Here is a 25292-nt window from a genome sequence, read left to right on the forward strand (position 1 = left end):
GATTGGGATCTCACTGTGCATCGCTGATATTGGGATCTCACTGTACGGAACTTAGATTGGGATCTCACTGTGCATCGCTTCAATTGGCATCTCACTGTGCGGAACTTAAATTGGGATCTCACTCTGCATTGCTTAGATTGGGATCTTACTGTGCATCGCTTAGATTGGGATTTCACTGTGCATTGCTCATATTGGGATCTCACTTGCGGGGCTTAGATTGGGATCTCACTGTGCGGCACTTAGATTGGGATCTCACTGTGCGGGGCTCAGATTGGGATCTCACTGTGCATCGCTCAGATTGAGATCTCACTGAGCGGGGCGTAGATTGGGATCTCACTGTGCATCGCTGAGATTGGGATCTCACTGTGCGGGGCTTAGATTGGGATCTCACTGTGCGGGGCTTCGATTTGGATCTCACTGTGCATCGCTCAGATTGAGATCTCACTGAGCGGGGCGTAGAATGGGATCTCTGTGCATCGCTCAGATTGGGATCTCACTGTGCGGGGCTTAGATAGGGATCTCACGGTGCGGGGCTTAGTTTGGTATCTCAGTGTACGGGGCTTAGATTGGGATCTCACTGTGCCTCGCTTAGAACGGGATCTCACTGTGTGTCGCTTAGATTGGGATCTCACTGTGCGGGGCATAGATTGGGATCTCACTGTGCGTAGCCTAGATTGGGATCTCACTGTGCATTGCCTAGTTTGGGATCTCACTGTGCGTTGCTTAGATTGGGATCTCACTGTACATCGCTGAGATTGGGATCTCACTGTACGGGTCTTGGATTGGGATCGCACTGTGCATCGCTGAGATTGGGATCTCACTGTGCATCGCTTCGATTGGGATCCCACTGTGCAGAACGTAGATTGGGATCTCACTGTGCATCGCTCAGATTGAGATCTCACTGAGCGGGGCGTAGAATGGGATCTCTGTGCATCGCTCAGATTGGGATCTCACTGTGCGGGGCTTAGATAGGGATCTCACGGTGCGGGGCTTAGTTTGGTATCTCAGTGTACGGGGCTTAGATTGGGATCTCACTGTGCCTCGCTTAGAACGGGATCTCACTGTGTGTCGCTTAGATTGGGATCTCACTGTGCGGGGCATAGATTGGGATCTCACTGTGCGTAGCCTAGATTGGGATCTCACTGTGCATTGCCTAGTTTGGGATCTCACTGTGCGTTGCTTAGATTGGGATCTCACTGTACATCGCTGAGATTGGGATCTCACTGTACGGGTCTTGGATTGGGATCGCACTGTGCATCGCTGAGATTGGGATCTCACTGTGCATCGCTTCGATTGGGATCCCACTGTGCAGAACGTAGATTGGGATCTCACTGTGCATCGCTTAAATTGGGATCTCACTCTGCATTGCTTAGATTGGGATCTCACTGTGCATCGCTCAGATTGGGATCTCACTATGCGTTGCTTAGATTGGGATCTCACTGTGCATCGCTCAGATTGGGATCCCACTGTGCATCGCTCAGATTGGGATCTCACTATGCGTTGCTTAGATTGGGATCTCACTGTGCATCGCTCAGATTGGGATCTCACTATGCGTTGCTTAGATTGGGATCTCACTGTGCATCGCTCAGATTGGGATCTCACTATGCGTTGCTTAGATTGGGATCTCACTGTGCATCGCTGAGATTGGGATCTCACTGTACGGGTCTTGGATTGGGATCGCTCTGTGCATCGCTTAGATTGGGATCTCACTGTGCGGAACTTAAATTGGGATCTCACCCTGCATTGCTTAGATTGGAATCTCACTGTGCATCGCTTAGATTGGATTCTCACTATGCGTCGCTTTGATTGGGATTTCACTGTGCGTCGCTTTGATTGGGATCTCAGTGTACGGGTCTTGGATTGGGATCGCTCTGTGCATCGCTTAGGTTGGGATCTCACTGTGCATCGCTTCGATTGGGATCCCATTGTGAGGAACTTAGATTGGGATCTCACTGTGCATCGCTTAAATTGGGATCTCACTCTGCATTGCTTAGATTGGGATCTCACTGTGCATCGCTTAGATTGGGATCTCACTGTGCGTCGCTGAGATTGGGATTTCGCTGTGTGGCACTTAGATTGGGATCTCACTGTGCATCGCTCAGATTGGGATCTCACTATGCGTTGTGTAGATTGGGATCTCACTGTGCATCGCTGAGATTGGGATCTCACTGTGCGGAACTTAGATTGGGATATCACTGTGCATCGCTTCGATTGGGATCTCACTGTGCGGAATTTAAATTGGGATCTCACTCTGCATTGCTTAGATTGGGATCTCACTGTGCATCGCTTAGATTGGGATCTCACTCTGCATTGCTTAGATTGGGATCACACTGTGCATCGCTTCGATTGGGATCTCACTGTGCGGAATTTAAATTGGGATCTCACTCTGCATTGCTTAGATTAGGATCTCACTGTGCATCGCTTAGATTGGGATCTCACTCTGCATTGCTTAGATTGGGATCGCACTGTGCATCGCTTCGATTGGGATCTCACTGTGCGGCACTTAGGTTGGGATCTCACTGTGCGGCACTTAGATTGGGATCTCACTGTGCGGGGTTTCGATTGGGATCTCACTGTGCATTGGTTAAAATGGGCCTGACTGTGCGTCGGTTAGATTGGGATTTCACTGTGCATCGCTTAGATTGGGATCTCACGATGTGTTGCTTAGATTGGGATCTCACTGTGCATCGCTTGGAATGGGACCTCACTGTGCGTCGCTTCGATTGGGATCTCACTGTGCGGCACTTAGATTGGGACCTCACTGCGTGGGGCTTAGATTGGGATGTCACTGTGCATCGCTTCGAATGGGACCTCACGGTGCGTCGCTTAGATTGGGATCTCACTGTGCATCGCTTCGTTTGGGATCTCACTATGCGTTGCTTAGATTGGGATCTCACTGTGCATCGCTTAGAATGGGACCTCACTGTGCATCGCTTCGTTTGGGATCTCACTGTGCGGCATTTAGATTGGGACCTCACTGCGTGGGGCTTAGATTGGGATCTCACTGTGCATCGCTTAGAATGGGACCTCACTGTGCGTCGCTTAGATTGGGATCTCACTGTGCATCGCTTCGATTGGGATCTCACTGTATGGAACTTAGATTGGGATCTCACTGTGCATCGCTTAAATTGGGATCTCACTCTGCATTGCTTAGATTGGGATCTCACTGTGCATCGCTTAGATTGGCATCTCAATGTGCATCACTTAGAATGGGTTCTCACTGTGCATCGCTGAGATTGGGATCTCACTGTGCGGGGCTTATTTGTGGATCTCACTGTGCGGCACTTAGATTGGAATCTCACTGTGCGGGACCTAGAATGGGATCTCACTGTGCCTCGCTTAGATTGGGACCTCACTGTGCATGGCTCAGATTGGGATCTCACTGTGCAGGGTTCAGAATGGGATCTCACTGTGCGTCGCTTAGTTTGGGATCTCACTGGGCGGGGCTTAGATTGGGATCTCACTGTGCGGAGCTTAGATTGGAATCTCACTGTGCATCGCTCAGATTGGGATCTCACTGTGCGGGGCGTAGACTGCGATCTCACTGTGCATCGCTCAGATTGGGATCGCACTGAGCGGGGCATAGTTTGGGATCTCACTGTGCGGGGCTTAGTTTGGGATCTCACTGTGCGGGGCTTAGTTTGGGATCTCACTGTACGGGGCTTAGATTGGGATCTCACTGTGCGTCGCTTAGATTGGGATCTCACTGTGTGTCGCTTAGATTGGGTTCTCCCTGTGCGTTGCTTAGATTGGGATCTCACTGTGCGGGGCATAGATTGGGATCTCACTGTGCGGGGCATAGATTGGGATCTCACAGTGCGTCGCCTAGATTGGGATCTCACTGTGCATCGCTTAGATTGGGATCTCACTGTGCGTTGCTTAGTTTGGGATCTCACTGTGTGTCGCTTAGATTGGAATCTCTCTGTTCTGGACTTTGATTTGGATCGCACTGTGCGGCACTAAGATTGGGATCTCACTGTGCATCGCCTAGTTTGGGATCTTACTGTGCGTTGCTTAGATTGGGAACTCACTGTGCATCGCTGAGATTGGGATCTCACTGTACGGGTCTTGGATTGGGATCGCACTGTGCATCGCTTAGATTGGGATCTCACTGTGCATCGCTTAAATTGGGATCTCACTCTGCATTGCTCAGATTGGCACCTCACTCTTCGTCGCTTAGATTGGGATCTCACTGTGCGGCACTTAGATTGGGATCTCACTGTGCGGGGTTTCGATTGGGATCTCACTGTGCATTGCTTAGAATGGGCCTGACTGTGCGTCGGTTAGATTGGGATATTACTGTGCATCGCTTCGATTGGGATCTCACTGTGCGGAACTTAAATTGGGATCTCACTCTGCATTGCTTAGATTGGGATCTCACTCTGCATTGCTTAGATTGGGATCTCACTGTGCATCGCTTAGATTGGGATCTCACTGTGCGTTGCTTAGATTGGGATCTCACTGTGCATCGCTGAGATTGGGATCTCACTGTACGGGTCTTGGATTGGGATCGAACTGTGCATCGCTTGGATTGGGATCTCATTGTGCGGAACTTAGATTGGGATCTCACTGTGTATCGCTTAGATTGGGATCTCATTATGCGTCGCTTTGATTGGGATTTCACTGTGCGGCACTTAGATTGGGATCTCACTATGCATCGCTCAGATTGGGATCTCACTGTGCATCACTTCGATTGGGATCCCACTGTGCGGAAATTAGATTGGGATCTCACTGTGCATCGCTTAAATTGGGATCTCATGTGCATCGCTTAGAATGGGACCTCACTGTGCATCGCTTAGAATGGGTCCTCACTGTGCGTCGCTAAGATTGGGATCTCACTGTGCATCGCTGATATTCGGATCTCACTGTACGGAACTTAGATTGGGATCTCACTGTGCATCGCTTCAATTGGCATCTCACTGTGCGGAACTTAAATTGGGATCTCACTCTGCATTGCTTAGATTGGGATCTTACTGTGCATCGCTTAGATTGGGATCTCACTGTGCATTGCTCATATTGGGATCTCACTTGCGGGGCTTAGATTGGGATCTCACTGTGTGGCACTTAGATTGGGATCTCACTGTGCGGGGCTTAGATTGGGATCTCACTGTGCATCGCTCAGATTGGGATCTCACTGTGCGGGGCTTAGATTGGGATCTCACTGTGCGGGGCTTAGATTGGGATCTCACCGTGCATCGCTGAGATTGGGATCTCACTGTACGGGTCTTGGATTGGGATCGCACTGTGCATCGCTTAGGTTGGGATCTCATGGTGCGTCGCTTAGTTTGAGATCTCACTTGCGGGGCTTAGATTGGGATCTCACTGTGCGGCACTTAGATTGGGATCTCACTGTGCGGGGCTTAGATTGGGATCTCACTGTGCATCGCTCAGATTGAGATCTCACTGAGCGGGGCGTAGATTGGGATCTCACTGTGCAGCGCTCAGATTGGGATCTCACTGTGCGGGGCTTAGATAGGGATCTCACTGTGCGGGGCTTAGTTTGGTATCTCAGTGTACGGGGTTTAGATTGGGATCTCACTGTGCCTCGCTTGGAACGGGATCTCACTGTGTGTCGCTTAGATTGGGATCTCACTGTGCGGGGCATAGATTGGGATCTCACTGTGCATCGCCTAGATTGGGATCTCACTGTGCATTGCCAAGTTTGGGATCTCACTGTGCGTTGCTTAGATTGGGATCTCACTGTGCATCGCTTCGACTGGGATCCCACTGTGCAGAACGTAGATTGGGATCTCACTGTGCATCGCTTAAATTGGGATCTCACTCTGCATTGCTTAGATTGGGATCTCACTGTGCATCGCTTAGATTGGGATCTCACTGTGCATCGCTTAGATTGGGATCTCACTATGCGTCGCTTTGATTGGGATTTCACTGTGTGTCGCTTAGATTGGGATCTCACTGTGCGGGACTTTGATTGGGATCGCACTGTGCGGCGCTTAGATTGGGATCTCACTGTGCATCGCCTAGTTTAGGATTTCACTGTGCGTTGCTCAGATTTGGATCTCACTGTGCATCGCTGAGATTGGGATCTCACTGTACGGGTCTTGGATTGGGATCGCACTGTGCATCGCTTAGGTTGGGATCTCACTGTGCATCGCTTCGATTGGGATCCCATTGTGCGGAACTTAGATTGGGATCTCACTGTGCATCGCTTAAATTGGGATCTCACTCTGCATTGCTTAGATTGGGATCTCACTGTGCATCGCTTAGATTGGGATCTCACTATGCGTCGCTGAGATTGGGATTTCACTGTGCGGCACTTCGATTGGGATCTCACTGTGCATCGCTCAGATTGGGATCTCACTATGCGTTGCTTAGATTGGGATCTCACTGTGCATCGCTGAGATTGGGATCTCACTGTGCGGAACTTAGATTGGGATTTCACTGTGCATCGCTTCGATTGGGATCTCACTGTGCGGAACTTAAATTGGGATCTCACTCTGCATTGCTTAGATTGGGATCTCACTGTGCATCGCTTAGATTGGGATCTCAATATGCGTCGCTTTGATTGGGATCTCACTGTGCGGAACTTAGATTGGGATTTCACTGTGCATCGCTTCGATTGGGATCTCACTGTGCGGAACTTAAATTGGAATCTCACTCTGCATTGCTTAGATTGGGATCTCACTATGCGTCGCTTTGATTGGGATTTCACTGTGCGGCACTTAGATTGGGATCTCACTATGCGTTGCTTAGATTGGGATCTCACTGTGCGTCGCTTAGATTGGGATCTCACTGTGCGGCACTTAGATTGGGATCTCACTGTGCGGGGTTTCGATTGGGATCTCACTATGCATTGCTTAGAATGGGATTTCACTATGTGTTGCTTAGATTGGGACCTCACTGTGCGTCGCTTCGATTGGGATCTCACTGTGCGGCACTTAGATTGGGATCTCACTGTGCGGCACTTAGATTGGGATCTCACTGTGCACCGCCTAGTATGGGACATCACTGTGCATCGCTTAGATTGGGATCTCACTGTGCGGCACTTAGATTGGGACCGCACTGCATGGGGCTTAGATTGGGAGCTCACTGTGCGTCGCTAAGATTGGGATCTCACTGTGCATCGCTTAGATTGGGATCTCACTGTGCATCGCTTCGTTTGGGATCTCACTATGAGTTCCTTAGATTGGGATCTCACTGTGCATCGCTTAGAATGGGACCTCACTGTGCGTCGCTTAGATTGGGATGTCACTGTGCATCGCTTAGATTGGGATCTCACTGTGCATCGCTGAGATTGGGATCTCACTGTACGGGTCTTGGATTGGGATCGCACTGTGCGGGGCTCAGATTGGAATCTCACTCTGCATCGCTCAGATTGGGATCTCACTGTGCGGGGCGTAGATTGCGATCTCACTGTGCATCGCTCAGATTGGGATCGCACTGAGCGGGGCTTCGATTGGGATCTCACTGTGCGGGGCTTAGTTTGGGATCTCACTGTGCGGGGCTTAGATTGGGATCTCACTGTGCGGGGCTTAGTTTGGGATCTCACTGTACGGGGCTTAGATTGGGATCTCACTGTGCGTCGCTTAGATTGGGATCTCACTGTGTGTCGCTTAGATTGGGATCTCCCTGTGCGTTGCTTAGATTGGGATCTCACTGTGCGGGGCATAGATTGGGATCTCACTGTGCGGGGCATAGATTGGGATCTCACTGTGCGTCGCCTAGATTGGGATCTCACTGTGCATCGCTTAGATTGGGATCTCACTGTGCGTTGCTTAGTTTGGGATCTCACTGTGTGTCGCTTAGATTGGGATCTCTCTGTTCGGGACTTTGATTGGGATCGCACTGTGCGGCACTTAGATTGGGATCTCACTGTGCATCGCCTAGTTTGGGATCTCACTGTGCGTTGCTTAGATTGGGATCTCACTGTGCATCGCTGAGATTGGGATCTCACTGTACGGGTCTTGGATTGGGATCGCACTGTGCATCGCTTAGATTGGGATCTCATTGTGCATCGCTTCGATTGGGATCCCACTGTGCGGAACTCAGATTGGGATCTCACTGTGCATCGCTTAAATTGGGATCTCACTCTGCATTGCTCAGATTGGCACCTCACTCTTCGTCGCTTAGATTGGGATCTCACTTAGCGGCACTTAGATTGGGATCTCACTGTGCGGGGTTTCGATTGGGATATCACTGTGCATCGCTTCGATTGGGATCTCACTGTGCGGAACTTAAATTGGGATCTCACTCTGCATTGCTTAGATTGGGATCTCACTGTGCATCGCTTAGATTGGGATCTCACTATGCGTCACTTAGATTGGGATATCACTGTGCATCGCTTCGATTGGGATCTCACTGTGCGGAACTTAAATTGGGATCTCATTCTGCATTGCTTAGATTGGGATCTCACTGTGCATCGCTTAGATTGGGATCTCACTATGTGTCGCTTTGATTGGGATTTCACTGTGCGGCACTTAGATTGGGATCTCACTGTGTGTTGCTTAGTTTGGGATCTCACTGAGTGTCGCTTAGATTGGGATCTCACTGTGCGGGACTTTGATTGGGATCGCACTGTGCGGCACATAGATTGGGATCTCACTGTGCATCGCCTAGTTTGGGATCTCACTGTGCGTTGCTTAGATTGGGATCTCACTGTGCATCGCTTAGATTGGGATCTCACTGTACGGGTCTTGGATTGGGATCGCACTGTGCATCGCTTATATTGGGATCTCACTGTGCATCGCTTCGATTGGGATCCCACTGTGCGGAAATTAGATTGGGATCTCACTCTGCATTGCTTAGATTGGGATCTCACTGTGCATCGCTTTGATTGGGATCTCACTGTTCATCGCTTAGATTGGGATCTCACTATGCGTCACTTTGATTGGGATTTCACTGTGCGGCACTTAGATTGGGATCTCACTGTGCGTTGCTTAGTTTGGGATCTCACTGTGCGTCGCTTAGTTTGGGATCTCACTGTGCAGGACTTTGATTGGGATCGCACTGTGCGGCACTTAGATTGGGATCTCACTGTGCATCGCCTAGTTTGGGATCTCACTGTGCGTTGCTTAGATTGGGATCTCACTGTGCGTTGCTTAGATTGGGATCTCACTGTGCATCGCTGAGATTGGGATCTCACTGTACGGGTCTTGGATTGGGATCGCACTGTGCATCGCTTAGATTGGGATCTCACTGTGCATCGCTTAGATTGGGATCTCACTATGCGTCACTTTGATTGGGATCTCACTGTGCGTTGCTTAGATTGGGATCTCACTGTGCGTTGCTTAGATTGGGATCTCACTGTGCATCGCTGAGATTGGGATCTCACTGTACGGGTCTTGGATTGGGATCGCACTGTGCATCGCTTAGATTGGGATCTCACTGTGCGGCACTTAGATTGGGATCTCACTGTGCGTCGCTTAGATTGGGTTCTCACTGTGCGGGACTTTGATTGGGCTCGCACTGTGCGGCAGTTGGATTGGGATCTCACTGTGCATCGCCTAGTTTGGGATCTCACTGTGCGTTGCTTAGATTGGGATCTCACTGTGCATCACTGAGATTGGGATCTCACTGTACGGGTCTTGGATTGGGATTGCACTGTGCATCGCTTAGATTGGGATCTCACTGTGCATCGCTTCGATTGGGATCCCACTGTGCGGAACTTAGATTGGGATCTCACTGTGCATCGCTTAAATTGGGATCTCACTCTGCATTGCTCAGATTGGGATCTCACTGTGCATCGCTTAGATTGGGATCTCACTGTGCATCGCTTAAATTGGGATCTCACTCTGCATTGCTCAGATTGGGATCTCACTGTGCGGCTCCTAGATTGGGATCTCACTGTGCATCGCTTAAATTGGGATCTCACTCTGCATTGCTCAGATTGGGATCTCACTGTGCAGCTCCTAGATTGGGATCTCACTGTGCATCGCTGAAATTGGGATCTCACTGTACGGAACTTAGATTGGGATCTCACTGTGCGTCGCTTTGTTTGGGATTTCACTGTGTTTCACTTAGATTGGGATCTCACTGTGCGGGACTTTGATTGGGATCGCACTGTGCGGGAACTAGATTGGGATCTCACTGTGCATCGCCTCGTTTGGGATCTCACTGTGCGTTGCTTAGATTGGGATCTCACTGTGCATCGCTGAGATTGGGATCTCACTGTATGGGACTTGGATTGGGATCGCACTGTGCATCGCTTAGATTGGGATGTCACTGTGCATCGCTTCGATTGGGATCCCACTGTGCGGAACTTAAATTGGGATCTCACTCTGCATTGCTTAGATTGGGATCTCACTGTGCGGCACTTAGATTGGGATCTCACTGTGTGTTGCTTAGATTGGGATCTCACTGTGCGGCACTTTGATTGGGATCTCACTGTGCATCGCTTAAATTGGGATCTCACTGTGCATCGCTTAGAATGGGACCTCACTGTGCATCGCTTAGAATGGGATCTCACTGAGCGGCACTCAGATTGGGATCTCACAGTGCGGGGCTTAGAGTGGGATCTCACTGTGCGTCGCTTACTTTGGGATCTCACTGTGCGTCGCTTAGATTGGGATCTCACTGTGCGTTGCTTAGATTGGGATCTCACTGTGCGTCGCTGAGATTGGGATTTCACTGTGCGGCACTTAGATTGGGATCTCACTGTGCATCGCTCAGATTGGGATCTCACTGTGCATCGCCTAGTTTGGGATCTCACTGTACATCGCTGAGATCGGGATCCCACTGTGCCGAACTTAGTTTGGGATCTCACTGTGCGGAACATATATTGTTATTTCACTGTGTGGCACTTAGATTGGGATCTCACTGTGCATCGCCTAGAATGGGCCCTCACTGTTCGTCGCTTAGATTGGGATCTCACTGTGCGGCACTTAGATTGGGATCTCACTGTGCGGGATTTCAATTGGGATCTCACTGTGCATCGCTTAGAATGGGACCTCACTGTGCATCGCTTAGATTGGGATCTCACTGTACAGGTCACGGATTGGGGTCGCACTGTGCATCGCTTAGATTGGGATCTCACTGTGCATCGCTGAGATTGGGATCTCACTGTACAGGTCACGGATTGGGGTCGCACTGTGCATCGCTTAGATTGGGATCTCACTGTGCATCGCTGAGATTGGGATCTCACTGTACAGGTCACGGATTGGGGTCGCACTGTGCATCGCTTATATTGGGATCTCACTGTGCGTCGCTTAGATTGGGATCTCACTGTGCATCGCTTAGATTGGGATCTCACTGTACAGGTCACGGATTGGGGTCGCACTGTGCATCGCTTAGATTGGGATCTCACTGTGCATCGCTGAGATTGGGATCTCACTGTACAGGTCACGGATTGGGGTCGCACTGTGCATCGCTTATATTGGGATCTCACTGTGCGTCGCTTAGATTGGGATCTCACTGTGCATCGCTGAGATTGGGATCTCACTGTACAGGTCACGGATTGGGGTCGCACTGTGCATCGCTTAGATTGGGACCTCACTGTGCATCGCTTCGTTTGGGATCTCACTGTGCGGAACTTAGATTGGGATCTTACTGTACGGGTCTTGGATTGGGATCTCACTGTGCATCACTTAGAATGGGACGTCACTGTGCGTCGCTTAGATTGGGATCTCACTGTGCATCGCTTAGAATGGGACCTCACTGTGCGTTGCTTAGATTGGGATCTCACTGTGCATCGCTGAGATTGGGATCTCACTGTATGGGTCTTGGATTGGGATCGCACTGTGCATCGCTTAGATTGGGATCTCACTGTGCATCGCTTCGATTGGGATCCCACTGTGCGGAACTTAGATTGGGATCTCACTGTGCATCGCTTCGATTGGGATCCCACTGTGCGGAACTTAGATTGGGATCTCACTGTGCATTGCTTAGATTGGGATCTCACTGTGCATCGCTTAGATTGGGATCTCACTGTGCGGCTCCTAGATTGGGATCTCACTGTGCATCGCTTAGAATGTTACCTCACTGTGCATCGCTAAGAATGGGATCTCACTGTGCGTTGCTAAGATTGGGATCTCACTGTGCATCGCTTAGATTGGGATCTCACTGTGCGGCTCCGAGATTGGGATCTCACTGTACGGAACTTAGATTGGGATCTCACTCTGCATTGCTTAGATTGGGATCTCACTATGCGTCACTTAGATTGGGATCTCACTATGCGTTGCTTAGATTGGGATCTCACTGTGCATCGCTTCGATTGTGATCTCACTGTGCGGAACTTAAATTGGGATCTCACTCTGCATTGCTTAGATTGGGATCTCACTGTGCATCGCTTAGATTGGGATCTCACTGCATCGCTTCGATTGGGATCCCACTGTGCGGAACTTAGATTGAGATCTCACTGTGCATCGCTTCGATTGGGATCCCACTGTGCGGAACTTAGATTGGGATCTCACTGTGCATTGCTTAGATTGGGATCTCACTGTGCGGCTCCTAGATTGGGATCTCACTGTGCATCGCTTAGAATGTGACCTCACTGTGCATCGCTTACTTTGGGATCTCACTGTGCGTCGCTTAGATTGGGATCTCACTGTGCGTTGCTTAGATTGGGATCTCACTGTGCGTCGCTGAGATTGGGATTTCACTGTGCGGCACTTAGATTGGGATCTCACTGTGCATCGCTCAGATTGGGATCTCACTGTGCATCGCCTAGTTTGGGATCTCACTGTACATCGCTGAGATCGGGATCCCACTGTGCCGAACTTAGTTTGGGATCTCACTGTGCGGAACATATATTGTTATTTCACTGTGTGGCACTTAGATTGGGATCTCACTGTGCATCGCCTAGAATGGGCCCTCACTGTTCGTCGCTTAGATTGGGATCTCACTGTGCGGCACTTAGATTGGGATCTCACTGTGCGGGATTTCAATTGGGATCTCACTGTGCATCGCTTAGAATGGGACCTCACTGTGCATCGCTTAGATTGGGATCTCACTGTACAGGTCACGGATTGGGGTCGCACTGTGCATCGCTTAGATTGGGATCTCACTGTGCATCGCTGAGATTGGGATCTCACTGTACAGGTCACGGATTGGGGTCGCACTGTGCATCGCTTAGATTGGGATCTCACTGTGCATCGCTGAGATTGGGATCTCACTGTACAGGTCACGGATTGGGGTCGCACTGTGCATCGCTTATATTGGGATCTCACTGTGCGTCGCTTAGATTGGGATCTCACTGTGCATCGCTTAGATTGGGATCTCACTGTACAGGTCACGGATTGGGGTCGCACTGTGCATCGCTTAGATTGGGATCTCACTGTGCATCGCTGAGATTGGGATCTCACTGTACAGGTCACGGATTGGGGTCGCACTGTGCATCGCTTATATTGGGATCTCACTGTGCGTCGCTTAGATTGGGATCTCACTGTGCATCGCTGAGATTGGGATCTCACTGTACAGGTCACGGATTGGGGTCGCACTGTGCATCGCTTAGATTGGGACCTCACTGTGCATCGCTTCGTTTGGGATCTCACTGTGCGGAACTTAGATTGGGATCTTACTGTACGGGTCTTGGATTGGGATCTCACTGTGCATCACTTAGAATGGGACGTCACTGTGCGTCGCTTAGATTGGGATCTCACTGTGCATCGCTTAGAATGGGACCTCACTGTGCGTTGCTTAGATTGGGATCTCACTGTGCATCGCTGAGATTGGGATCTCACTGTACGGGTCTTGGATTGGGATCGCACTGTGCATCGCTTAGATTGGGATCTCACTGTGCATCGCTGCGATTGGGATCCCACTGTGCGGAACTTAGATTGGGATCTCACTGTGCATCGCTTCGATTGGGATCCCACTGTGCGGAACTTAGATTGGGATCTCACTGTGCATTGCTTAGATTGGGATCTCACTGTGCATCGCTTAGATTGGGATCTCACTGTGCGGCTCCTAGATTGGGATCTCACTGTGCATCGCTTAGAATGTTACCTCACTGTGCATCGCTAAGAATGGGATCTCACTGTGCGTTGCTAAGATTGGGATCTCACTGTGCATCGCTTAGATTGGGATCTCACTGTGCGGCTCCGAGATTGGGATCTCACTGTACGGAACTTAGATTGGGATCTCACTCTGCATTGCTTAGATTGGGATCTCACTATGCGTCACTTAGATTGGGATCTCACTATGCGTTGCTTAGATTGGGATCTCACTGTGCATCGCTTCGATTGTGATCTCACTGTGCGGAACTTAAATTGGGATCTCACTCTGCATTGCTTAGATTGGGATCTCACTGTGCATCGCTTAGATTGGGATCTCACTGCATCGCTTCGATTGGGATCCCACTGTGCGGAACTTAGATTGAGATCTCACTGTGCATCGCTTCGATTGGGATCCCACTGTGCGGAACTTAGATTGGGATCTCACTGTGCATTGCTTAGATTGGGATCTCACTGTGCGGCTCCTAGATTGGGATCTCACTGTGCATCGCTTAGAATGTGACCTCACTGTGCATCGCTTAGAATGGGATCTCACTGTGCGGAACTTAAATTGGGATCTCACTCTGCATTGCTTAGATTGGGATCTCACTGTGCATCGCTTAGATTGGGATCTCACTATGCGTCACTTAGATTGGGATCTCACTATGCGTTGCTTAGATTGGGATCTCACTGTGCGGCACTTAGATTGGGATCTCACTGTGCATCGCTTCGATTGGGATCTCACTGTGCGGAACTTAAATTGGGATCTCACTCTGCATTGCTTAGAATGGGATCTCACTGTGCGGAACTTAAATTGGGATCTCACTGTGCATCGCTTAGATTGGGATCTCACTGTGCATCGCTTCGCTTGGGATCCCACTGTGCGGAACTTAGATTGGGATCTCACTGTGCATCGCTTCGATTGGGATCCCACTGTGCGGAACTTAGATTGGGATCTCACTGTGCATTGCTTAGATTGGGATCTCACTGTGCATCGCTTACATTGGGATCTCACTGTGCGGCTCCTAGATTGGGATCTCATTGTGCATCGCTTAGAATGTGACCTCACTGTGCATCGCTTAGAATGGGATCTCACTGTGCGTTGCTAAGATTGGGATCTCACTGTGCATCGCTTAGATTGGGATCTCACTGTGCGGCTCCGAGATTGGGATCTCACTGTACGGAACTTAGATTGGGATCTCACTCTGCATTGCTTAGATTGGGATCTCACTGTGCATCGCTTCGATTGGGATCTCACTGTGCGGAACTTAAATTGGGATCTCACTCTGCATTGCTTAGATTGGGATCTCACTGTGCATCGCTTAGATTGGGATCTCACTATGCGTCACTTAGATTGGGATCTCACTATGCGTTGCTTAGATTGGGATCTCACTGTGCGGCACTTAGATTGGGATCTCACTGTGCGTTGCTAAGATTGGGATCTCACTGTGCATCGCTTCGATTGGGATCTCACTGTGCGGCACTTAGATTGGGATCTCACTGTGCGTTGCTAAGATTGGGATCTCACTGTGCATCGCTTAGAATGGCACCTCACTCTTCGTCGCTTAGATTAGGATCTCACTGTGCGTCGCTTAGATTGGGATCTCACTGTGCATCGCTTAGAATGGCACCTCACTCTTCGTCGCTTAGATTTGGATCTCACTGTGCGTCGCTTAGATTGGGATCTCACTGTGCATCGCTTAGAATGGAACCTCACTGTGCGTCGCTTAGATTGGGATCTCACTGTGCATCGCTTAGAATGGAACCTCACTCTTCGTCGCTTAGATTGGAATCTCACTGTGCGTCGCTTAGAATGGAACCTCACTGTGCGCGGCTTAGATTGGGATCTCACTATGCGTTGCTTAGATTGGGATCTCACTGTGCATTGCTTAAATTGGGATCTCACTCTGCATTGTTTAGATTGGGATCTCACTGTGCATCTCTTAGATTGGAACCTCACTGTGCGCGGCTTAGATTGGGATCTCACTATGCGTTGCTTAGATTGGGATCTCCCTGTGCATTGCTTAAATTGGGATCTCACTCTGCATTGCTTAGATTGGGATCTCACTGTGCATCGCTTAGATTGTGATCTCACTATTCGTCGCTGAGATTGGGATCTCACTGTGAATCGCTCAGATTGGGATCTCACTGTGCATCGCTTAGAATGGGATCTCACTGTGCGGCACTTAGATTGGGATCTCACTGTGCAGCTCTGAGATTGGGATCTCACTGTGCGTCGCTTAGATTGGGATCTAACTGGGCGGCTCTTAAATTTGGATCTCACTGCGCGGCTCTTAGATTGGGCTCTCACTGCGCAGGGCTTAGAGTGGGATCTCACTGTGCTTCGCTTAGTTTGGGATCTCACTGTGCATCGCTTAGAATGGGATCTCACTGTGCGGCACTTAGATTGGGATCTCACTGTGCTGCTCTTAGATTGGGATCTCACTGCGCAGGGCTTAATTTGGGATCTCACTGTGCTTCGCTTACAATGGGACCTCACTGTGCGTTGCTTAGATTGGGATCTCACTGTGCATCGCTTAGATAGGGATCTCACTGTGCATCGCTTAGATTGGGATCTCACTGTGCATCGCTTAGATTGGGATCTCACTGTGCTTCGCTTAGATTGGGATCTCACTGTGCATCGCTTAGATTGGGATCTCACTGTGCTTCGCTTAGATTGCGATCTCACTGTGCATCGCTTAGATTGGGATCTCACTGTGCTTCGCTTAGATTGGGATCTCACTGTGCATCGCTTCGTTTGGGATCTCACTGTGCGTCGCTTAGATTGGGATCTCACTGTACAGGTCTTGGATTGGGATCGCACTGTGCATCGCTTAGATTGGGATCTCACTGTGCATCGCTCAGATTGGGATCTCACTATGCGTTGCTTAGATTGGGATCTCACTGTGCATCGCTGAGATTGGGATCTCACTGTACAGGTCTTGGATTGGGATCGCACTGTGCATCGCTTAGATTGGGATCACACTGTGCATAGCTTCGTTTGGGATCTCACTGTGCGGAACTTAGATTGGGATCTCACTGTGCATCGCTTGGAATGGGATCTCACTGTGCATCGCTTAGATTGGGATTTCACTGTGCGGCACTTAGATTGGGATCTCACTGTGCATCGCTGAGATTGGGATCTCACTGTACAGGTCACGGATTGGGGTCGCACTGTGCATCGCTTAGATTGGGCCCTCACTGTGCGTCGCTTAGATTGGGATCTCACTGTGCATCGCTTCGTTTGGGATCTCACTGTGCGGAACTTAGATTGGGATCTCACTGTACGGGTCTTGGATTGGGATCTCACTGTGCATCGCTTAGAATGGGATCTCACTGTGCATCGCTTAGATTGGGATCTCACTGTGCATCGCTTCGATTGGGATCTCACTGTGCATCGCTTAGATTGGGATCTCACTGTGCATCGCTTAGATTGGGATCTCACTGTGCATCGCTTCGATTGGGATCTCACTGTGCGTCGCTTAGATTGGGGTCTCACTGTGCGTCGCTTAGATTGGGATCTCACTGTGCGTTGCTTAGATTGGGATCTCTCTGTGCGGCACTTAGATTGGGATCTCAGTGTGCATCGCTGAGATTGGGATCTCACTGTACAGGTCACGGATTGGGGTCGCACTGTGCGTTGCTTAGATTGGGATCTCTCTGTGCATCGCTTAGATTGGGACCTCACTGTGCGTCGCTTAGATTGGGATCTCACTGTGCATCGCTTCGTTTGGGATCTCACTGTGCGGAACTTAGATTGGGATCTCACTGTACGGGTCTTGGATTGGGATCTCACTGTGCATCGCTTAGAATGGGATCTCACTGTGCATCGCTTAGATTGGGATCTCACTGTGCATCGCTTAGATTGGGATCTCACTGTGCATCGCTTCGATTGGGATCTCACTGAGCGGAACTTAGATTGGGATCTCACTGTGCGCGGGTTAGTGTGGGATATCACTGTGCACCGCCTAGTATGGGACATCACTGTGCGTCGCTTAGATTGGGATCTCACTGTGCTTCGCTTAGATTGGGATCTCACTGTGCATCGCTTCAATTGGGATCTCAATGTGCGGAACTTAGATTGGGATCTCACTGTGCGCGGCTTAGTGTGGGATCTCACTGTGCGTCGCTTAGTTTGGGATCTCACTGTGCATCGCTTAGATTGGGGTCTCACTGTGCGTCGCTTAGATTGGGATCTCACCATGTGTTGCTTAGATTGGGATCTCACTGTGCATCGCTTCGATTGGGATCTCACTATGCGTTGCTTAGATTGGGATCTCACTGTGCATCGTTTAGAATGGGACCTCACTGTTCGTCGCTTAGATTGGGATCTCACTATGCGTTGCTTAGATTGGGATCTCACTGTGCATCGTTTAGAATGGGACCTCACTGTTCGTCGCTTAGATTGGGATCTCACTGTGCGGCACTTAGATTGGGATCTTACTGTGCGGGGTTTCGATTGGGATCTCACTGTGCATTGCTTATAATGGGCTTGACTGTGCGTCGGTTAGATTGGGATCTCACTGTGCATCGCTTAGTTTGGGATCTCACTGTGCATAGCTTAGAATGGGATCTCACTGTGCGGCACTTAGATTGGGATCTCACTGTGCGGCTCTTAGATTGGGATCTCACTGTGCGCCGCTTAGATTGGGATCTAACTGGGCGGCTCTTAGATTGGGATCTCACTGCGCGGCTCTTAGATTGGGCTCTCACTGCGCAGGGCTTAGATTGGGATCTCACTGTGCTTCGCTTAGTTTGGGATCTCACTGTGCATCGCTTAGAATGGGATCTCACTGTGCGGCACTTAGATTGGGATCTCACTGTGCGGCTCTTAGATTGGGATCTCACTGCGCAGGGCTTAATTTGGGATCTCACTGTGCTTCGCTTACAATGGGACCTCACTGTGCGTTGCTTAGATTGGGATCTCACTGTGCATCGCTTAGATTGGGATCTCACTGTGCATCGCTTAGATTGGGATCTCACTGTGCTTCGCTTAGATTGGGATCTCACTGTGCATCGCTTAGATTGGGATCTCACTGTGCATCGCTTAGAATGGGACCTCACTGTGCGTCGCTTAGATTGCGATCTCACTGTGCATCGCTTAGATTGGGATCTCACTGTGCTTCGCTTAGATTGGGATCTCACTGTGCATCGCTTCGTTTGGGATCTCACTGTGCGTCGCTTAGATTGGGATCTCACTGTACAGGTCTTGGATTGGGATCGCACTGTGCATCGCTTAGATTGGGATCTCACTGTGCATCGCTCAGATTGGGATCTCACTATGCGTTGCTTAGATTGGGATCTCACTGTGCATCGCTGAGATTGGGATCTCACTGTACAGGTCTTGGATTGGGATCGCACTGTGCATCGCTTAGATTGGGATCTCACTGTGCATAGCTTCGTTTGGGATCTCACTGTGCGGAACTTAGATTGGGATCTCACTGTGCATCGCTTAGAATGGGATCTCACTGTGCATCGCTTAGATTGGGATTTCACTGTGCGGCTCTTAGATTGGGATCTCACTGTGCATCGCTGAGATTGGGATCTCACTGTACAGGTCACGGATTGGGGTCGCACTGTGCATCGCTTAGATTGGGACCTCACTGTGCGTCGCTTAGATTGGGATCTCACTGTGCATCACTTCGTTTGGGATCTCACTGTGCGGAACTTAGATTGGGATCTCACTGTACGGGTCTTGGATTGGGATCTCACTGTGCATCGCTTAGAATGGGATCTCACTGTGCATCGCTTAGATTGGGATCTCACTGTGCATCGCTTCGATTGGGATCTCACTGTGCATCGCTTAGATTGGGATCTCACTGTGCATCGCTTAGATTGGGATCTCACTGTGCATCGCTTCGATTGGGATCTCACTGTGCGGAACTTAGATTGGGATCTCACTGTGCGCGGCTTAGTGTGGGATCTCACTGTGCATCGCTTAGTTTGGGATCTCACTGTGCATCGCTTAGATTGGGGTCTCACTGTGCGTCGCTTATATTGGGATCTCACTGTGCGTTGCTTAGATTGGGATCTCTCTGTGCGGCACTTAGATTGGGATCTCACTGTGCATCGCTGAGATTGGGATCTCACTGTACAGGTCACGGATTGGGGTCGCACTGTGCGTTGCTTAGATTGGGATCTCACTGCATCGCTTAGATTGGGACCTCACTGTGCGTCGCTTAGATTGGGATCTCACTGTGCATCGCTTCGTTTGGGATCTCACTGTGCGGAACTTAGATTGGGATCTCACTGTACAGGTCTTGGATTGGGATCTCACTGTGCATCGCTTAGAATGGGATCTCACTGTGCATCGCTTAGATTGGGATCTCACTGTGCATCGCTTAGATTGGGATCTCACTGTGCATCGCTTCGATTGGGATCTCACTGTGCGGAACTTAGATTGGGATCTCACTGTGCGCGGCTTAGTGTGGGATATCACTGTGCACCGCCTTGTATGGGACCTCACTGTGCGTCGCTTAGATTGGGATCTCACTGTGCTTCGCTTAGATTGGGATCTCACTGTGCATCGCTTCGATTGGGATCTCAATGTGCGGAACTTAGATTGGGATCTCACTGTGCGCGGCTTAGTGTGGGATCTCACTGTGCGTCGCTTAGTTTGGGATCTCACTGTGCATCGCTTAGATTGGGGTCTCACTGTGCGTCGCTTAGATTGGGATCTCACTATGTGTTGCTTAGATTGGGATCTCACTGTGCATCGCTTCGATTGGGATCTCACTATGCGTTGCTTAGATTGGGATCTCACTGTGCATCGTTTAGAATGGGACCTCACTGTTCGTCGCTTAGATTGGGATCTCACTGTGCGGCACTTAGATTGGGATCTTACTGTGCGGGGTTTCGATTGGGATCTCACTGTGCATTGCTTATAATGGGCTTGACTGTGCGTCGGTTAGATTGGGATCTCACTGTGCATCGCTTAGTTTGGGATCTCACTGTGCATCGCTTAGAATGGGATCTCACTGTGCGGCACTTAGATTGGGCTCTCACTGCGCAGGGCTTAGATTGGGATCTCACTGTGCTTCGCTTAGTTTGGGATCTCACTGTGCATCGCTTAGAATGGGATCTCACTGTGCGGCACTTAGATTGGGATCTCACTGTGCGGCTCTTAGATTGGGATCTCACTGCGCAGGGCTTAATTTGGGATCTCACTGTGCTTCGCTTACAATGGGACCTCACTGTGCGTTGCTTAGATTGGGATCTCACTGTGCATCGCTTAGATTGGGATCTCACTGTGCATCGCTTAGATTGGGATCTCACTGTGCTTCGCTTAGATTGGGATCTCACTGTGCATCGCTTAGATTGGGATCTCACTGTGCTTCGCTTAGATTGCGATCTCACTGTGCATCGCTTAGATTGGGATCTCACTGTGCTTCGCTTAGATTGGGATCTCACTGTGCATCACTTCGTTTGGGATCTCACTGTGCGTCGCTTAGATTGGGATCTCACTGTACAGGGCTTGGATTGGGATCGCACTGTGCATCGCTTAGATTGGGATCTCACAGTGCATCGCTCAGATTGGGATCTCACTATGCGTTGCTTAGATTGGGATCTCACTGTGCATCGCTGAGATTGGGATCTCACTGTACAGGTCTTGGATTGGGATCGCACTGTGCATCGCTTAGATTGGGATCTCACTGTGCATAGCTTCGTTTGGGATCTCACTGTGCAGAACTTAGATTGGGATCTCACTGTGCATCGCTTAGAATGGGATCTCACTGTGCATCGCTTAGAATGGGATCTCACTGTGCATCGCTTAGATTGGGATCTCACTGTGCATAGCTTCGTTTGGGATCTCACTGTGCGGAACTTAGATTGGGATCTCACTGTGCATCGCTTAGAATGGGATCTCACTGTGCATCGCTTAGATTGGGATTTCACTGTGCGGCTCTTAGATTGGGATCTCACTGTGCATCGCTGAGATTGGGATCTCACTGTACAGGTCACGGATTGGGGTCGCACTGTGCATCGCTTAGATTGGGACCTCACTGTGCGTCGCTTAGATTGGGATCTCACTGTGCATCGCTTCGTTTGGGATCTCACTGTGCGGAACTTAGATTGGGATCTCACTGTACGGGTCTTGGATTGGGATCTCACTGTGCATCGCTTAGAATGGGATCTCACTGTGCATCGCTTAGATTGGGATCTCACTGTGCATCGCTTCGATTGGGATCTCACTGTGCATCGCTTAGATTGGGATCTCACTGTGCATCGCTTAGATTGGGATCTCACTGTGCATCGCTTCGATTGGGATCTCACTGTGCGGAACTTAGATTGGGATCTCACTGTGCGCGGCTTAGTGTGGGATCTCACTGTGCATCGCTTAGTTTGGGATCTCACTGTGCATCGCTTAGATTGGGGTCTCACTGTGCGTCGCTTATATTGGGATCTCACTGTGCGTTGCTTAGATTGGGATCTCTCTGTGCGGCACTTAGATTGGGATCTCACTGTGCATCGCTGAGATTGGGATCTCACTGTACAGGTCACGGATTGGGGTCGCACTGTGCGTTGCTTAGATTGGGATCTCACTGCATCGCTTAGATTGGGACCTCACTGTGCGTCGCTTAGATTGGGATCTCACTGTGCATCGCTTCGTTTGGGATCTCACTGTGCGGAACTTAGATTGGGATCTCACTGTACAGGTCTTGGATTGGGATCTCACTGTGCATCGCTTAGAATGGGATCTCACTGTGCATCGCTTAGATTGGGATCTCACTGTGCATCGCTTAGATTGGGATCTCACTGTGCATCGCTTCGATTGGGATCTCACTGTGCGGAACTTAGATTGGGATCTCACTGTGCGCGGCTTAGTGTGGGATATCACTGTGCACCGCCTTGTATGGGACCTCACTGTGCGTCGCTTAGATTGGGATCTCACTGTGCTTCGCTTAGATTGGGATCTCACTGTGCATCGCTTCGATTGGGATCTCAATGTGCGGAACTTAGATTGGGATCTCACTGTGCGCGGCTTAGTGTGGGATCTCACTGTGCGTCGCTTAGTTTGGGATCTCACTGTGCATCGCTTAGATTGGGGTCTCACTGTGCGTCGCTTAGATTGGGATCTCACTATGTGTTGCTTAGATTGGGATCTCACTGTGCATCGCTTCGATTGGGATCTCACTATGCGTTGCTTAGATTGGGATCTCACTGTGCATCGTTTAGAATGGGACCTCACTGTTCGTCGCTTAGATTGGGATCTCACTGTGCGGCACTTAGATTGGGATCTTACTGTGCGGGGTTTCGATTGGGATCTCACTGTGCATTGCTTATAATGGGCTTGACTGTGCGTCGGTTAGATTGGGATCTCACTGTGCATCGCTTAGTTTGGGATCTCACTGTGCATCGCTTAGAATGGGATCTCACTGTGCGGCACTTAGATTGGGATCTCACTGTGCGGCTCTTAGATTGGGATCTCACTGTGCGTCGCTTAGATTGGGATCTAACTGGGCGGCTCTTAGATTGGGATCTCACTGCGCGGCTCTTAGATTGGGCTCTCACTGCGCAGGGCTTAGATTGGGATCTCACTGTGCTTCGCTTAGTTTGGGATCTCACTGTGCATCGCTTAGAATGGGATCTCACTGTGCGGCACTTAGATTGGGATCTCACTGTGCGGCTCTTAGATTGGGATCTCACTGCGCAGGGCTTAATTTGGGATCTCACTGTGCTTCGCTTACAATGGGACCTCACTGTGCGTTGCTTAGATTGGGATCTCACTGTGCATCGCTTAGATTGGGATCTCACTGTGCATCGCTTAGATTGGGATCTCACTGTGCTTCGCTTAGATTGGGATCTCACTGTGCATCGCTTAGATTGGGATCTCACTGTGCTTCGCTTAGATTGCGATCTCACTGTGCATCGCTTAGATTGGGATCTCACTGTGCTTCGCTTAGATTGGGATCTCACTGTGCATCACTTCGTTTGGGATCTCACTGTGCGTCGCTTAGATTGGGATCTCACTGTACAGGGCTTGGATTGGGATCGCACTGTGCATCGCTTAGATTGGGATCTCACAGTGCATCGCTCAGATTGGGATCTCACTATGCGTTGCTTAGATTGGGATCTCACTGTGCATCGCTGAGATTGGGATCTCACTGTACAGGTCTTGGATTGGGATCGCACTGTGCATCGCTTAGATTGGGATCTCACTGTGCATAGCTTCGTTTGGGATCTCACTGTGCAGAACTTAGATTGGGATCTCACTGTGCATCGCTTAGAATGGGATCTCACTGTGCATCGCTTAGAATGGGATCTCACTGTGCATCGCTTAGATTGGGATTTCACTGTGCGGCACTTAGATTGGGATCTCACTGTGCATCGCTGAGATTGGGATCTCACTGTACAGGTCACGGATTGAGGTCGCACTGTGCATCGCTTAGATTGGGATTTCACTGTGCGGCACTTAGATTGGGACCTCACTGTGCGTCGCTTAGATTGGGATCTCACTGTGCATCGCTTCGTTTGGGATCTCACTGTGCGGAACTTAGATTGGGATCTCACTGTACGGGTCTTGGATTGGGATCTCACTGTGCATCGCTTAGAATGGGATCTCACTGTGCATCGCTTAGATTGGGATCTCACTGTGCATCGCTTCGATTGGGATCTCACTGTGCATCGCTTAGATTGGGATCTCACTGTGCATCGCTTCGATTGGGATCTCACTGTGCGCGGCTTAGATTGGGATCTCACTGTGCATCGCTGAGATTGGGATCTCACTGTACAGGTCACGGATTGAGGTCGCACTGTGCATCGCTTAGATTGGGATTTCACTGTGCGGCACTTAGATTGGGACCTCACTGTGCGTCGCTTAGATTGGGATCTCACTGTGCATCGCTTCGTTTGGGATCTCACTGTGCGGAACTTAGATTGGGATCTCACTGTACGGGTCTTGGATTGGGATCTCACTGTGCATCGCTTAGAATGGGATCTCACTGTGCATCGCTTAGATTGGGATCTCACTGTGCATCGCTTCGATTGGGATCTCACTGTGCATCGCTTAGATTGGGATCTCACTGTGCATCGCTTCGATTGGGATCTCACTGTGCGCGGCTTAGTGTGGGATCTCACTGTGCATCGCTTAGTTTGGGATCTCATTGTGCATCGCTTAGATTGGGGTCTCACTGTGCGTCGCTTAGATTGGGATCTCACTGTGCGTTGCTTAGATTGGGATCTATCTGTGCGGCACTTATATTGGGATCTCACTGTGCATCGCTGAGATTGGGATCTTACTGTACAGGTCACGGATTGGGGTCACACTGTGCATCGCTTAGATAGGGACCTCACTGTGCGTCGCTTAGATTGGGATCTCACTGTGCATCGCTTCGTTTGGGATCTCACTGTGCGGAACTTAGATTGGGATCTCACTGTACGGGTCTTGGATTGGGATCTCAC

The 25292-nt window shown here is 50.1% G+C and overlaps 1 protein-coding gene across 1 annotated transcript in view; it reads right to left on the minus strand.

Annotated features, from left to right (window-relative positions):
* The window catches only part of ace (angiotensin I converting enzyme (peptidyl-dipeptidase A) 1), a 642116-nt gene that overhangs the window by 208470 nt on the left and 408354 nt on the right, over positions 1-25292 (minus strand). The gene's annotated exons all lie outside the window — the stretch shown is intronic.

This window comes from Heterodontus francisci, chromosome 33, assembly GCF_036365525.1.
Source record: "Heterodontus francisci isolate sHetFra1 chromosome 33, sHetFra1.hap1, whole genome shotgun sequence".
NCBI classification, from domain to species: Eukaryota; Metazoa; Chordata; class Chondrichthyes; order Heterodontiformes; family Heterodontidae; genus Heterodontus; species Heterodontus francisci.